This window comes from Oratosquilla oratoria, chromosome 36 (assembly GCF_046742065.1).
Source record: "Oratosquilla oratoria isolate Oo_2021 chromosome 36, ASM4674206v1, whole genome shotgun sequence".
Taxonomy (NCBI): domain Eukaryota; kingdom Metazoa; phylum Arthropoda; class Malacostraca; order Stomatopoda; family Squillidae; genus Oratosquilla; species Oratosquilla oratoria.
This window is the reverse complement of record NC_134812.1, coordinates 32988435-33001445: the sequence shown is the minus strand read 5'-3', so window position 1 is coordinate 33001445 and position 13011 is coordinate 32988435. Positions and strand designations below refer to the sequence as shown.

Sequence of the window (13011 nt, the reverse complement as noted above, 5' to 3'; positions counted from 1 at the left end):
AAGCAAACCAATTGGGCCTATGTTAACTGTTGAAAGAAACTGGACACGAGGAACACGAAACTGAGCAAATGGAGAAATGGAATAGATGGACACCAGTGGCGATGCTTGCTCGAAATAAGCTTCGTATCATACAGACATTCTTTTTTAACCGCAGAGTCTCGAAACGGGACATCGCGAGTATAACGTCCAATCCTGTACGAATCAACCCATGATCCACACGCACACAAATGTGGCCAGCCCCTTCCTACACGTACATGAACACGCACACACATCCTCTTCACATGCATACACACGACTCGATGGCGCAGTGGTAGAGTTCCCAGCCGACACTACGATGGTCCGGGTTCGAATTCCACCCAGAGCTGAAATATTTTCAGTATCACTGCGCTGCGGGTCGTTATTCCAACTCTCGTGGGCGGGGAGTTGGGTGTGTGTGTACGTGTAAGGTCACAACATTACCCATAGATCGGTCATATACGAGCTCTGAGCTCTCTTCCGGGAGGGAAATAGCTGTCGATCACGAGTTCAACACGTGATCCAAGACCATGGTTAATCACACACACACACACACAAACGAGTGTGTTTGAGCAAAGCAGCTTTACCCTTTACTTCGCATTGCTTGGGCCGTAAAACAACGACCTGACTCGCACAGCTGCGCCACACACAAACATCTGTCTCGAACAATGGTCCAGCTGCACCCGTGCATTTAACCGACTTGGAAGGAGACTTGTATCGTGAAGAGCATTTTACATGGCTGGCAGTGGTCAGAATATAAAATCCCCATTGGCCCGAAATGCGTGACTGGGAGCTTAACATCTTACGGACGAAATAAGAACACGCGGTGTTTTTGTTCCAGCTGATACTGGGCGATGAGGCACACGGGCTGTATCGTCCCACACAGGATAACCCGGTGGTCATGCAGTGAACGACGCAATTTACATGTTTTATTCAGCCCAACCCCAGACGATTCTTTTCACCTGCGGCCAGGACCCCGTGCTCAAAGGGTGTGGACTAATGGACACCCGTTCAGGTTCCTAAATATTACACCTGCCCTTGACACAAACACAAAACACCTAATGGCACTTCCTGGTCCCTTTCCAATGTCATTAACGACATGTGCACTACATCGAGCTACATCATTCTAGACGCACCCAAGGGCACACCTGTCCTGAACACTTGTCCCCATCATGTGCCTTATTCATCACCTGACTCATTGATCCGCCTGTACTCTTCGCCCCTCAGCGATGAGTTTGTGTCCATTTAACCCAAGGGTTACTGCTGGTCTTCATGCGGTTCTAATCATCTTAAGAAATATCTATTCCTCTTATGGGACGCAGAGGATGTGGTTACTTACTGCTGGCATATGGCGCACTACGATATGTGGATGACGACTGCCTCAGATTAAATTGATAATAAAAAAGGTGAATAAAAATCAAGGAATGTGAATGGACTTTTATAGCAACGATCTGTGCTTAAATCATACTTTCCCTGAAGTGGGGCTTCTCTCTTTCTCTCTCTCTCTCTCTCTCTCTCTCTCTCTCTCTCTCTCTCTCTCTCTCTCTCTCTCTCTCTCTCTCTCTCTCTCTCTCTCTCTCCCTCTATCTCTCTCTATTTAGGGCTTCATTTGTTTTGTCCTCAATCCTAATCTATTGTTCAATTCCCCCTTTTCCGGTCAGCTCGACTCGCAATGCTCCCTGCAACATCATTGTTCTTCTCGTTACAGGCAAGGTCATGTTACAAATTGGAAATTTCGTGGTCTGTACACCTTTTCTCCCTCTCTCTCTCTCTCTTTTCTTTCCTCTCCATCTGCCTCTCTTCCTCCTTCCCCCCTCCCTCTGTCTCCCTCCCTTCTTCCACCCTCCCGCTCTCCTCCTCCTCCCCCTCCTCCTCTCTCATTTCCTTCCCTCTGTCTCTCTCAATTCTTCCCCTTCCCTCTTCTCTCCCCTCCTTCTCTCCTCTTTCTTTCTACCTTCCTTCTCGTCTCTCTCTTCTCCTTTCTCTCTCTCCCACACCTTGTCCTTTTTATACACAGTACAACGGGGAATAGTGGACATTACGCACACTTCTGAATCACGCCCTTCACTCCCTCCATTCACTGATAGCAGACGAAGAAGAAAGAGAAGGAGGAGGAGGAGGAGAGGAGGAGGAGAGGAGGAGGAGAGGAGGAGGAGGAGGAGGAGAGGAGGAGGAGGAGGAGAGGAGGAGAAGAGGAAGAGAGGAGAAGAGGAAGAGAGGAGAAGAGGAAGAGAGGAGACGAGGAGGAGAAGAGGAGAAGTGGAGAGGAGGAGGAAGAGGAGGGGGACTAGTACCCTCAACAAAGCCTCAACGTAATACAAAGCAGTGACCAGCGCCAAATGAGTGTCTGAACTTTCTACCTCTGTAACTTCCTCAACCCCATTTTTTTTCCCGACGAATGACTCAGTTAAGAGGAATGTGCTTTCCGTTCCTCGATCTCACCCATTCCGTTGTATCAAGTCCGCCAACATCGTCATTCGCAACTTCCCATGGTCATCCTGGTACATGTCTGCTGTCTGTTTCTCTCTCTCTCTCTCTCTCTCTCTCTCTCTCTCTCTCTCTCTCTCTGAGAGATCCCCATTCATCACCTCACTGATACCTCTCCGCGACCCCGGGGGAAGCTTCACAGGGCCACCCCCGCTCCCCGTGGGGAGGGGGAGGGGTTATAGACAGACCCCCCCCCCCCGAGCAAGGAGAACCGCTATGCTCATGTTTCAACCAATTATTACTATTATATTAACCTGGTCGGTATTGGACAAGCTATTCAATCAAGCTACAGAACTGCAGACACCTGATCCTGTTGTCTGGTTAGCCCCCATCAACACGTTATACTTTTATGATTATAAGAGCTTCCCCGTTCAAGCTACAGACAGACGATAATTATGTAGCTGAGGAATGCAGACCTGGTGGGATATGGGGAGGGGGGGATGGAAGAGGGGAGCTTCGGCCTAGAGGGGGGTGGGGTGGTCTGGAACGAGCTCACCCCCCTGACCCCCCCCCCAAGCTGTTAATGAAGCATAAATCGTTAACCCACAAAGTGCGTCTCTACACTGGAGGAAGTTTTGCCTCTCGAATGAGAGCTTTATCCAATACCTACTTCATGTGTCTTACCTGTGGTTGCTAATACCTTTCTAATGTGCCTTACCTGAGACAGTCAGTCCTACTCTACTGTGCCTTGTCTGCAATCGTCAATACCCATTCCCTTATTGTGTCTTATCTGATACTCAACATTAACATACACTAATTGCAAGTCAATACATCGACAACATAGTAAATATTAATTAACATCCGCGTCCGGGCACCGTGCTCTGGCCTCCTGAGTTGGTAGTCGCGATCCACAATTGATAACCTTTTTGGCAGAAAGCTTGACGAGCCTTCGAAGTCTACATACAAGTGGCGTGAGGATCGTACAGTAGTTTCGATCAGCATTGAATTCTGTATACAAGTAATATATGACTGTGGAAGCCCGCTGTACCCTCGACAGACATGTTAGTAAATGCGTGCGTGCGTGTGTGTAATTCTCCATGGTCATTCCCCACGGTCTTGGATCACGTGTTGGACTCTTGATCGACAGTTATTTCCCTCCCATAAGAGAGCTCAGAGCTCATGTGCGACTGATCTATGGGTAATGGTGTGACCTGACACGTACGCGCACACACACACATACACACACCCAACTCCCTGCCCACGAGAGTTGAAGTAAAGACTCACTGCGCAGCAATACTGAAATTATTTCAGGCATGGACGGGATTCGAACCCGGACCACCGTAGTGGCAGCCGGAAACTACCAACTGAGCCACGAGTTTTGTGTGTGTGTGTGTGTGTGTGTGTGTGTGTGTGTGTGTGTGTGTGTGTGTGTGTGTGTGTGTGTGTGTGTGTGTGTGTGTGTGTGTGTGTGTGTGTGTGTGTGTGTGTGTGTGTGTGTGTGTGTGTGTGTGTGTGTGTGTGTGTGTGTGTGTGTGTGTGTGTGTGTGTGTGTGTGTGTGTGTGTGTGTGTGTGTGTGTGACCACTTCAATTTATCCATACGTCAGCATGAATCATACGTTCCAGCCGTCGCCATATTTTCCTTTTCTTTTTCTTCTTCTTCTTCTTCTTCTTCTTCTTCTTCTTCTTCTTCTTCGGCTTATTACTTTCGCTTTTCAACACAACTTCCTCTGGTTTGCCAACTGCAGGAAATTTATTGCACCCCAGCTGCTCCCACTAACGTCATCTGCGGCCTTCTTACTTCAAACCAAAAATGCTGCCGCTGTCGGACGCACTTTCTCTTGGCGGATCCTGCCGACTTGCCTCGACCATTCCATGACTCTTCACTTCACGGCCGGTGCCAGATAGAAAATGGACCCCCCTATGGGAAATTGACCCTCCCTCAAAATACTAGATTTTTTTTATTTATGAACAGATAACACATCAATACTTATTAATAAGTATGTTTATTAAAGTACCTTACCTGACCAACCTAACCAAATGACAATGAGTGGCAGATTTTAATGGGGGGGGGGGGGTATTTTCTATAGGAGGGTCCATTTTCTGTTATAGAAAATGGACCCCGGGTTCAATTTCGGGAGGATCCATATTCCATTTTCCACCGGTCCGCCCACGCGAGCAGTCACAATGCCATCTAATCCTTTCGCTCCTATAAGATTCATTCCCTCAGCTGAATCAAACCATCTGACGACAAATTAAACATACACGTCGGGTGAAGTGGCGAAAGGGTTGATTTTTTTTTTTTTTTCCAAAAACGCTGGAAGCCATCACCTTTGCTCGATGTGTTCGGACATTAGAGGTCCAGTACGCCAGTGTGTTATCTCATAAATTCTTATATTTTGTGTGTGCGTGTGTGTGTGTGCGCGCGCGCGTGGGTGTTTGTGTATACACATACATAAACGTGTGTGATTCACCATGGTCTTGGATCACGTGTTGGACTTGTCATCGACAGTTATTAACCTCCCGGATGAGAGCTCAGAGCTCGTATGACTTATCTATGGATAATACTGTGACCTTACACGCACACACACACCGAACTCCCCGCCCACAAGAACTGGAGTAACAACCCGCAGCGCAGCGATACTGAAATTATTTCAGCCCTGGGCGGGATTCGAACCCGGACCACCGTAGTGGCGGCCGGGAACTCTAACTACTGCACCACGAGATTCTGTGTGTGTGTGTGTGTGTGTGTGTGTGTGTGTGTGTGTGTGTGTGTGTGTGTGTGTGTGTGTGTGTGTGTGTGTGTGTGTGTGTGTGTGTGTGTGTGTGTGTATAGATGGAAGGCTGTGTCTTCAAAGCCCGAGCGAATCCACCAATAGCAGGACCCGGGCTTCTTGCACACACACTATACGCGCACTTGCAATTACACTAATGAATTTATCAAAAAGGATTTTCGATGATCCATGATGTGGGAGGAAAGAAGGTGACAGAGGAAGGGAGGGGAGAGGGAGAAAGTGAAGGAAGGGGAGGAAGGGAGGAAGAGAGGAAAGGAGGGAAAGAGGGAGGAAGGGAGGGAGAGAGTTAAGGGGTGGGAGGGAGGAAGGAAGAGAGGGAAGAAGGGAGGAAGGGAGGGAGAGAGTTAAGGGGAGGGAGGGAGGAAGGAAGAGAGGGAAGAAGAGAAGGAGGGAAGAAGGGAGGGAGGAAGGGAAGAAGGGAGAGAGGAAGACGAGGGAGGAAAGGTAATATAGGAGGCGAATGGAGGGAGAGAAACGAGGAAGGGGAAGAGGAAAGGGAAAGTGAGTGGAGGGTAGGGGAGGGGAAAGTGAAAGGGGGATGAATGGGAGAGAGTGAAAATCGGTGCGGCAAAGATCGAAGGAGAGAAGTAAGGGAGGAGGGATTTGTCTTTCACAACAATAATTAACCAGCGCTTCTATCCCTGGGGACATTAAAGCATAACGAAAAGATGGAGTCATAGAGTGACAACATATATATATATATATATATATATATATATATATATAGATATATATTAGAGAGAGAGAGAGAGAAATAGTGGTGCTTTCGTCTACAATAATTTTATGCTACGAGACTCTGGTCCATAGGATGTCACTAAAGTCCCCAAAACGATAACCATAAAACATTTAGTACCACATACGGAGAAGGGGTGGGGGGGGATGCGGGGGAGAAGAGAGGAAAGAACCACAAAAAAAATAATGAAAGCAAGAATGCTGGAAGACTGTTATAACTGGAAAAGCGGTAAAGATGTGAATAATTCCGACGCCCACTCTCCCCCCCTTCCCCCGAGGAGGAAGAGGAAGAGGAAGAGGAGGTCCTCGGGAATGCTCCGGTTACGATCTCACGGGGCAACTGCAACGAGGGGGGGGGTTATACAGGTACTTGGAAAGGGGGGAAGAGGAGGGAAACAGGGAAGGGAAGGGAAGGGAAGGGAAGGGAGGGATGGGAGGGAGGCTGGAATTGAGGGAAGGGGAGGAGAGGAGGGGAGTGAAGGGAAGGAGGGGAGTGCAGGGAGGTAGGGAAGGAGGGGCGGTAAGGGAAAGAAGGATGGAAGGATGTACGGGGGGACGGAGGGGAGGAAGGATGTACGGGGGGACGGAGGGGAGGAAGGATGTATGGGGGGCCGGAGGGAGGGAAGGATGGAGGGAAAAATGTATGGGGAGACGGAGGGAGGGAAGTTTGTAGAGAGGGAAGGTTGTAGGGAGGGAAGGATGTATGGTTAAGGGAGGAAGGGAGGGGGTTATGGAGGGCGGAAAGGAGAAAAGGAAAGGAAGGAGGGCGGAAGGAATGCGGGAGGAACGGAGGAAAGGGAAGTAAGGATGGAAGGAGGAAGGGAATTGAGGAAAGGAAGGAAGAAAGGAGGGAAGGAAGAAGGAAGGGAAGGAAGGAGGGAAGGAAGAAGGGAAGGAAGGAGGGAAGGAAGAAGGGAAGGAAGGAAGGAACGAAGAAAATAAAGTAGAAGGGAGGACGCGAAGGAAGAAAGGAAGAAGGGAAAAAAGGGTCGAAGGAAGAAAGGAGAGTTGAAGGGAAGATGAGGAAAAGGGGGCTGGGGGGGGGGAGAGAGCCAGAATGACCAGGCGAAAGTGAAAAGAATGGCAAGGAGGAAAGAAAAAGAAGAAGACGAAGTGATGTACAAATTGAAAGTGGAAGAGGGGGACGATGGGATGGGAAGGAGAGGAGAGGAGAGGAGGGGGATGAGTCGTATGAAGCTAAAAACAAGACGACGACCGACATTCTTCCTCCAGACTCGCGAATTCTACGATTATTGCATCCGCCATCGCCGCCGCCGCCAAATGCAATAAGACGGAACCCGAGAACAACAAAAGAAATGAAGACGAGACGAGAGACAGAGAGAGAGAGAGAGAGAGAGAGAGAGAGAGAGAGAGAGAGAGAGAGAGAGAGAGAGAGAGAGAGAGAGAGAGAGAGAGAGAGAGAGAGAGAGAATGAGAGATAGAGAGAGAGTGAGAGATAGAGAGAGAGAGAGATAGGGAGAGAGCGAGAGAGAGAGAGAGAGAGAGAGAGAGAGAGGGGGGGGAGAGGGAGGGAGAGAGAGAGAGACAGAGGATGGAGGGAGGGAGAGAGAGAGAGAGAGAGAGAGGGAGAGAGAGAGAGAGAGAGAGAGAGGGGAGAGAGAGGGAGAGAGAGAGAGAGAGAGAGAGAGAGGGTGAGAGAGAGAGAGAGAGAGAGAGAGAGAGAGAGAGAGAGAGAGAGAGAGAGAGAGAGAGAGAGAGAGGGTGAGAGAGGGTGAGAGAGGGAGAGAGAGAGGGGGGGAGAAAGACAGACGAGCCGAGACGAGTTCTGCGTAGGAAGCGGATGGAACTAGACGGCAAAAGAAAGCGAGAGAGAAAGAGAGAAGAAGGAAAGAAAGGAGATGGGGAAGGGGAGAGAACAAACACGAGGAGTAAGGATGGCGAAGGGAAGGAAGGAAGGAAGGAAGGAAGGAAGGAAGGAAGGAAGGGGGAGGATGGTGTAGGGAAAGAGGGCGTGATGGGAGAGAAGGGGAAGGGAAGGGTGAGGAGGAGTGAAGAGGCGGTGAGGAGTGAAGAGGAGGGGAGGAGTGAAAATGAAGGGAGCTTAGGGGAGGGGAGGGGATGAGGCAAGGTGAGGGAACGGGAGGGGAGAGGAAGAGGGGAAACGAAGGTAATGTAAGTGAAGGGAAAGGAAAGAGTAGGGAAGGGGAAGGAAGGAGAGTAGGGAAGGGGAAAGGTAGGGAAGGGGATGGAAGGGAAAGGTGGTAAAGGGAAGTGTAACGAAAGGGAGGGGAGGGGAGGGATTGGGAGGGAATGGGAAAGAAGGGGGAGAACAGAAAAGGGAGAAAAGTGGATGAGGGAGGGGAGAGATATGAGAGTGGAAGGGAAGGGAGATAGGAGGGAGAGATTACACTGGGCATTTTGCTCACCAAACCGCTGTCTGTCTCACTCACGTGCACTCCCAGTTTTCATTTTCCCCACCACACCCTCTCCCTCTCCCTCTCTCTCTCTCCCTCCCCACGCGGCGATCAATCTATACTCAAGTTGATGAACAGCAGAGAAGGACATCAAGCTGGACGTTAAGTTCATAAAGCGGGCAGACTGCTCAAATCGAAGCCGAGGTTAACTCTACATTCTTTCCGTGTTAACTATTCGATACAATGACGCCCTTTAAATATTTCTTCCCCTGTTCACACTAGCGGTTTGAACCACGCGGAAACCGCAGCGGTACCGCATATTCAAGGACATTTTGCGAGGTTGTGAGTGAACGCCTTCATGGACTTACGCTGTAAGTGAACCGCGGCGGTTGAAACCGCTAGTGTGAACAGGGCCCAAGAGTTCAAGAGGCATTTTCCAAGTACTATCCTTTGTGAAGTGGGGATACGAGACGAGGACTTGCACACTCTCCAAGCACTGTCCGTGGCCTAGGATCGAATTTGAGGCCAAGAGCTGAGCCCAACGGGCAAGTAGTCGTCAATATCACCTGTTGGACTCGAACCGCGGCCCCACGTGAGCACTGTAACTATAGGCCCTAAGGCCGCCCGGCGCATTCGGACCTCTCAATGACGTCACAGACACGTCATGGTGCTCTTGTCCCTCATCATCGCTGCCCCCTCAGGTCGCTAGGTGACCTGAGGGGCAGCGAGTTGTGAGTGGTGTAGTGGAGGATGGGATGAGGAAGAGGACGGAGAGGAGAAAGAGGAAGATGAGAAGGAAAAGGATAAACAGGAAGAGAAGAAAAAGAGAGAGGAGGGAGAGTAGGAAGTAAAGGAGGAAGGATAGGAGGGAGAGGAAAAGAGATAGAAGGGAGAGGAAGAGGGAGAGAAGGAGAGAGGGTGGAGGAGAGGGAGAGATGAAAAGAGGAAGAGGAAGAAGGGAAAGAAATAAAGGAGAATGAAGAGGAGGAGAAAGAAAAGGAGGAGGGGAAGATAGAAAGTGAGGAGAGGAAAATGCGAAGGAGAGAAGTATGTAGTGTGTAATCACTCAAGGCCGAGCGGCTGGAGGACGGCTGCCCTCTCTCTCTCTCTCAACACAGCCACCACTCCTGGCGAGGTCATACTACACATTGTTGAGGAACTTCAGACGGACAACTTTTTTGAGAAAGAGAGAGAGAGAGAGAGACGGGGGGAGAGAGAGGAGGGGAAAGAGAGGAGAGGAGGAGAGTGAAAGAGTGAGAGAGGAGAGAGAGAGACAGGGTAGAGAGAGAGACAGGGTAGAGAGAGAGAGAGAGAGAGAGAGGGTAGAGAGAGAGAGAGAGAGAGAGAGAGAGAGAGAGAGAGAGAGAGAGAGAGAGAGAGAGAGGATAGATAGAGAGAGGGGAGAGAGAGAGAGAGAGAGAGAGAGAGAGAGAGAGAGAGAGAGAGAGAGAGAGAGAGAGAGAGAGAGGGTAGAGAGAGAGAGACAGGGTAGAGAGTGTGGAGAACGGGGTGAGAGAGGGGAGAGTGGAGTGTGGAGAGGGGAGAGAGAGAGGGAGAGAGAGAGATTGGAGAGAGAGATAGAAGAGAGGAGAGAGTGAGGAGAGAGAGAGTGAGAGAGTGGATCTGAAAACCGTTCTCTTGAGTCGCCACTTACGAGCATCACCTTCAAAGACGTCGAGGGTCAAGTCTTCGGGACCTTGAAGCCGAAGAAGAAGAAGAGAAAGAACACGACCTCGAGAGCCTCTGGGAGGCCGAAGAAGAGTTCTCCGGAGTGCTCTTGGAGTCCCAAGAAGACCCAAACGAGGAGAAAGACACTCCATGGCGCTCTGAATAGGTTCAAAGACGACTCTCGTCTCATCGGAGATATCTCCTCGTCAGGAATGCATACGCCAGGAGACGCTATGCAGCGCTGACTCTGGTTCGTAATTACGGTTCCATCGACCATATTTCTACTTGAAATATAAATACACGCTATATGCGTTGCAATGGACGGAAGTAAAACAAAAAGGGTCTTTACTTCCATAACGAGGTCAAGAAGAGAAAGAGAGAACAAGAGAAAGAGGGAAAGAGGAGAACGAGAGGAAAACGAATGATGGAAGAAAGGGAAGAATGAGAGAAAAAATAGGAAGAGAGAGTGAGAGAATATGAGAGAGAAGAATTAAAGAGACAAAAGAACGAGATTGATATGATCGCGAAAGATACTGATGTGCAAGCAAGATACGAAGACCGACACGAGAGAGAGAGAGTGATAAGCGATAAGAACGGGAGAGAATAAGAACAACCTGAAAGAAGGGGGACATGCACAAGAATGATGTCAAGGACGCGGAGAGGGAGGGAGAGAGAGGGGGGAGAGAGAGGCGGGGGAGAAAGAGAGAGGGGGGAGAGACAGAGGGGAGTGAGGGAGGGAGGAAAAGAGGGAAAGAAAGAGAGAAAGAAGGGAAGGGAGAGAGAGAGGGGGAGGGGAGAGAGCGGGAAGGGGAGGGGGAGGGAGGGAGGAAGAGAGGGAGAGAAAAATAGGGAGAGAAAAGGAGAGAGACAGAGACAGAGAGAGAGAGGGAGGGAGGGGAGGAGGGACAGAGAAAGAGAGAGAGGGATAGAGAGGGAGAGAAGGAGGGAGAGAGGGAGGAAGGAAGAAGAAAGAGAAAGAGAGAAAAAGAAAGAGAGAGAGGAAGCGTGACCGGAAGAAAGGAAGTGAAGAGGGGATATAAGCTGGAATTGATATGCGAAAGGAAAGGGGGGGGGCAGGAGATAAGAGACAAACGAACAATGGAACACGGAGAGGATGGATAAGAAGATAATACGAACGAGAAGAAACCATCTGCGAAACCATGGGGAAGAAGACGAGGAAGAAGAAAGGATGAATGGATGAAGAAAAACGAGGATGAGGAGAAAGTGAAGGAGAAGGAAGGGGACGAAGGAGACGCAAGAGGAGGAGAAGAGAAGGAAGAGGAGAAGAGAAGGAAGAGGAGAGAGAAGGAGAGAGGGGAAGGGAAGGGGGAAGGAGGATGAAGATGAGAAAGAAAAGAAAGTGGAGACACGAGGAGGAATAAGTGAAGACAGAACAGGAGGACGAGAAAGACGGGGAAAGATAGAGTGTGGAGGTCGACGGCGAGGAGGAGGAGGAGGAGGAGGAGGAAAAGACGGAACAGAAGGACGAGGAAGAGAAGGAAGAGGAGGAACAGAAAGAGAAAATGGGGAAGAATATGGAAGTGAAAGAAGTGAATAGGAGGAGGAAGTGGACGAGGAGGAGGAGGAGGAAGAGGAGGAGGAGGAGGAGGAAGAGGAGGAGGAGGAGGAAGAGGAGGCTGCGGAGAAAGGAAGAGGAGGAAGAGGAGGAGGATGCGGAGAAAGGAAGAGGAGGAAGAGGAGGAGGAGGAAGAGGAGGAGGAAGAGGAGGAGGAGGAGGAGGAGGAAGAGGAGGAGGAGGAGGAGGAGGAGGAGGAGGAGGAGGAGGAGGAGGAGGAGGACGAGGAGGAGAGGTGAGTAAGAGGCCGGGCGGAGAGTGGCGGGTGGAGTGCCCGTTCACTATAATTACGTAATCTGGCGAGAGCGAGTGTGACGTCACCTTTGTCCGCCTTGTGACGTCAGAGTACGTTACACCAACAGCCGTTCGGCTGTTGACCCCCGGCTGATTTGGGCTCCAATATTATATATATATATATAATATATATATATTTATATATTTATATATATATATATATATATATATATATATATATATATATATATACATTACATATATATACATTACATATACATACATTACATATATATATAATACATATACATTACATATATATACATATATAATATATATAAATAAATATACACACACATATACATGTACATTATACACACAAACTCACACACACACACACACACACATATATATATATATATATATATATATATATATATATATATATAAATATATATATATATATTTATATTTTTTTTTTTTTTTTTTTTAGGACAAGAGAGGAAACGGAAACACGAGAAAACTTTGAGTTTTATTACCGACGTTTCGACACTTGGGTATTTTTCAAGGTAGTACCTTGAAAAATACCAATGTCGCAACGTCAGTAATCAAACTCAAAGCTCTTCTCGTGTTTCCATTTCCTCTTTGCCCTCAAATTTGTCACAATGAATAATCATATATATATATATATATATATATATATATATACATATATATACATATATATGTATATATACACATATACATACAAATACAACCTTAATAGCTGAAGGTGGTCTGATCTACATTATTCCAGCTGCTGCCACTCCATTTTATTTAGCCGAGGTAACCCCGGATACGACCCGCATGTCCTATTCATGCACCATTTGAAAGTGTACTAGTACAGTATATATATATATATATATATATATATATACATATATATATATATATATATATATTATATATATATACATATATATATATATATATATATATATATATATATATATATACATATATATATATATATATATGTAATAATAACAATAATGAATAATTAAATTATTAAGAGTCACCTTTACACATTCACTCTGGCTGCCGCTATACGATTTCATTTGCCACCAGAGGGCCACAAGCGATCTCTACTGACCCACTACGGACTTCGGCCCGGCTGGCTACTTAATTCGTCTCCATGGCAACCCCCACCCG

The 13011-nt window shown here is 48.1% G+C and overlaps 1 protein-coding gene across 3 annotated transcripts in view; it reads right to left on the bottom strand.

Moving 5' to 3' along the window:
* Window positions 1-13011, bottom strand: part of Tmep (Transmembrane endosomal protein) — a 231081-nt gene that overhangs the window by 58570 nt on the left and 159500 nt on the right. The window lies entirely within an intron of this gene.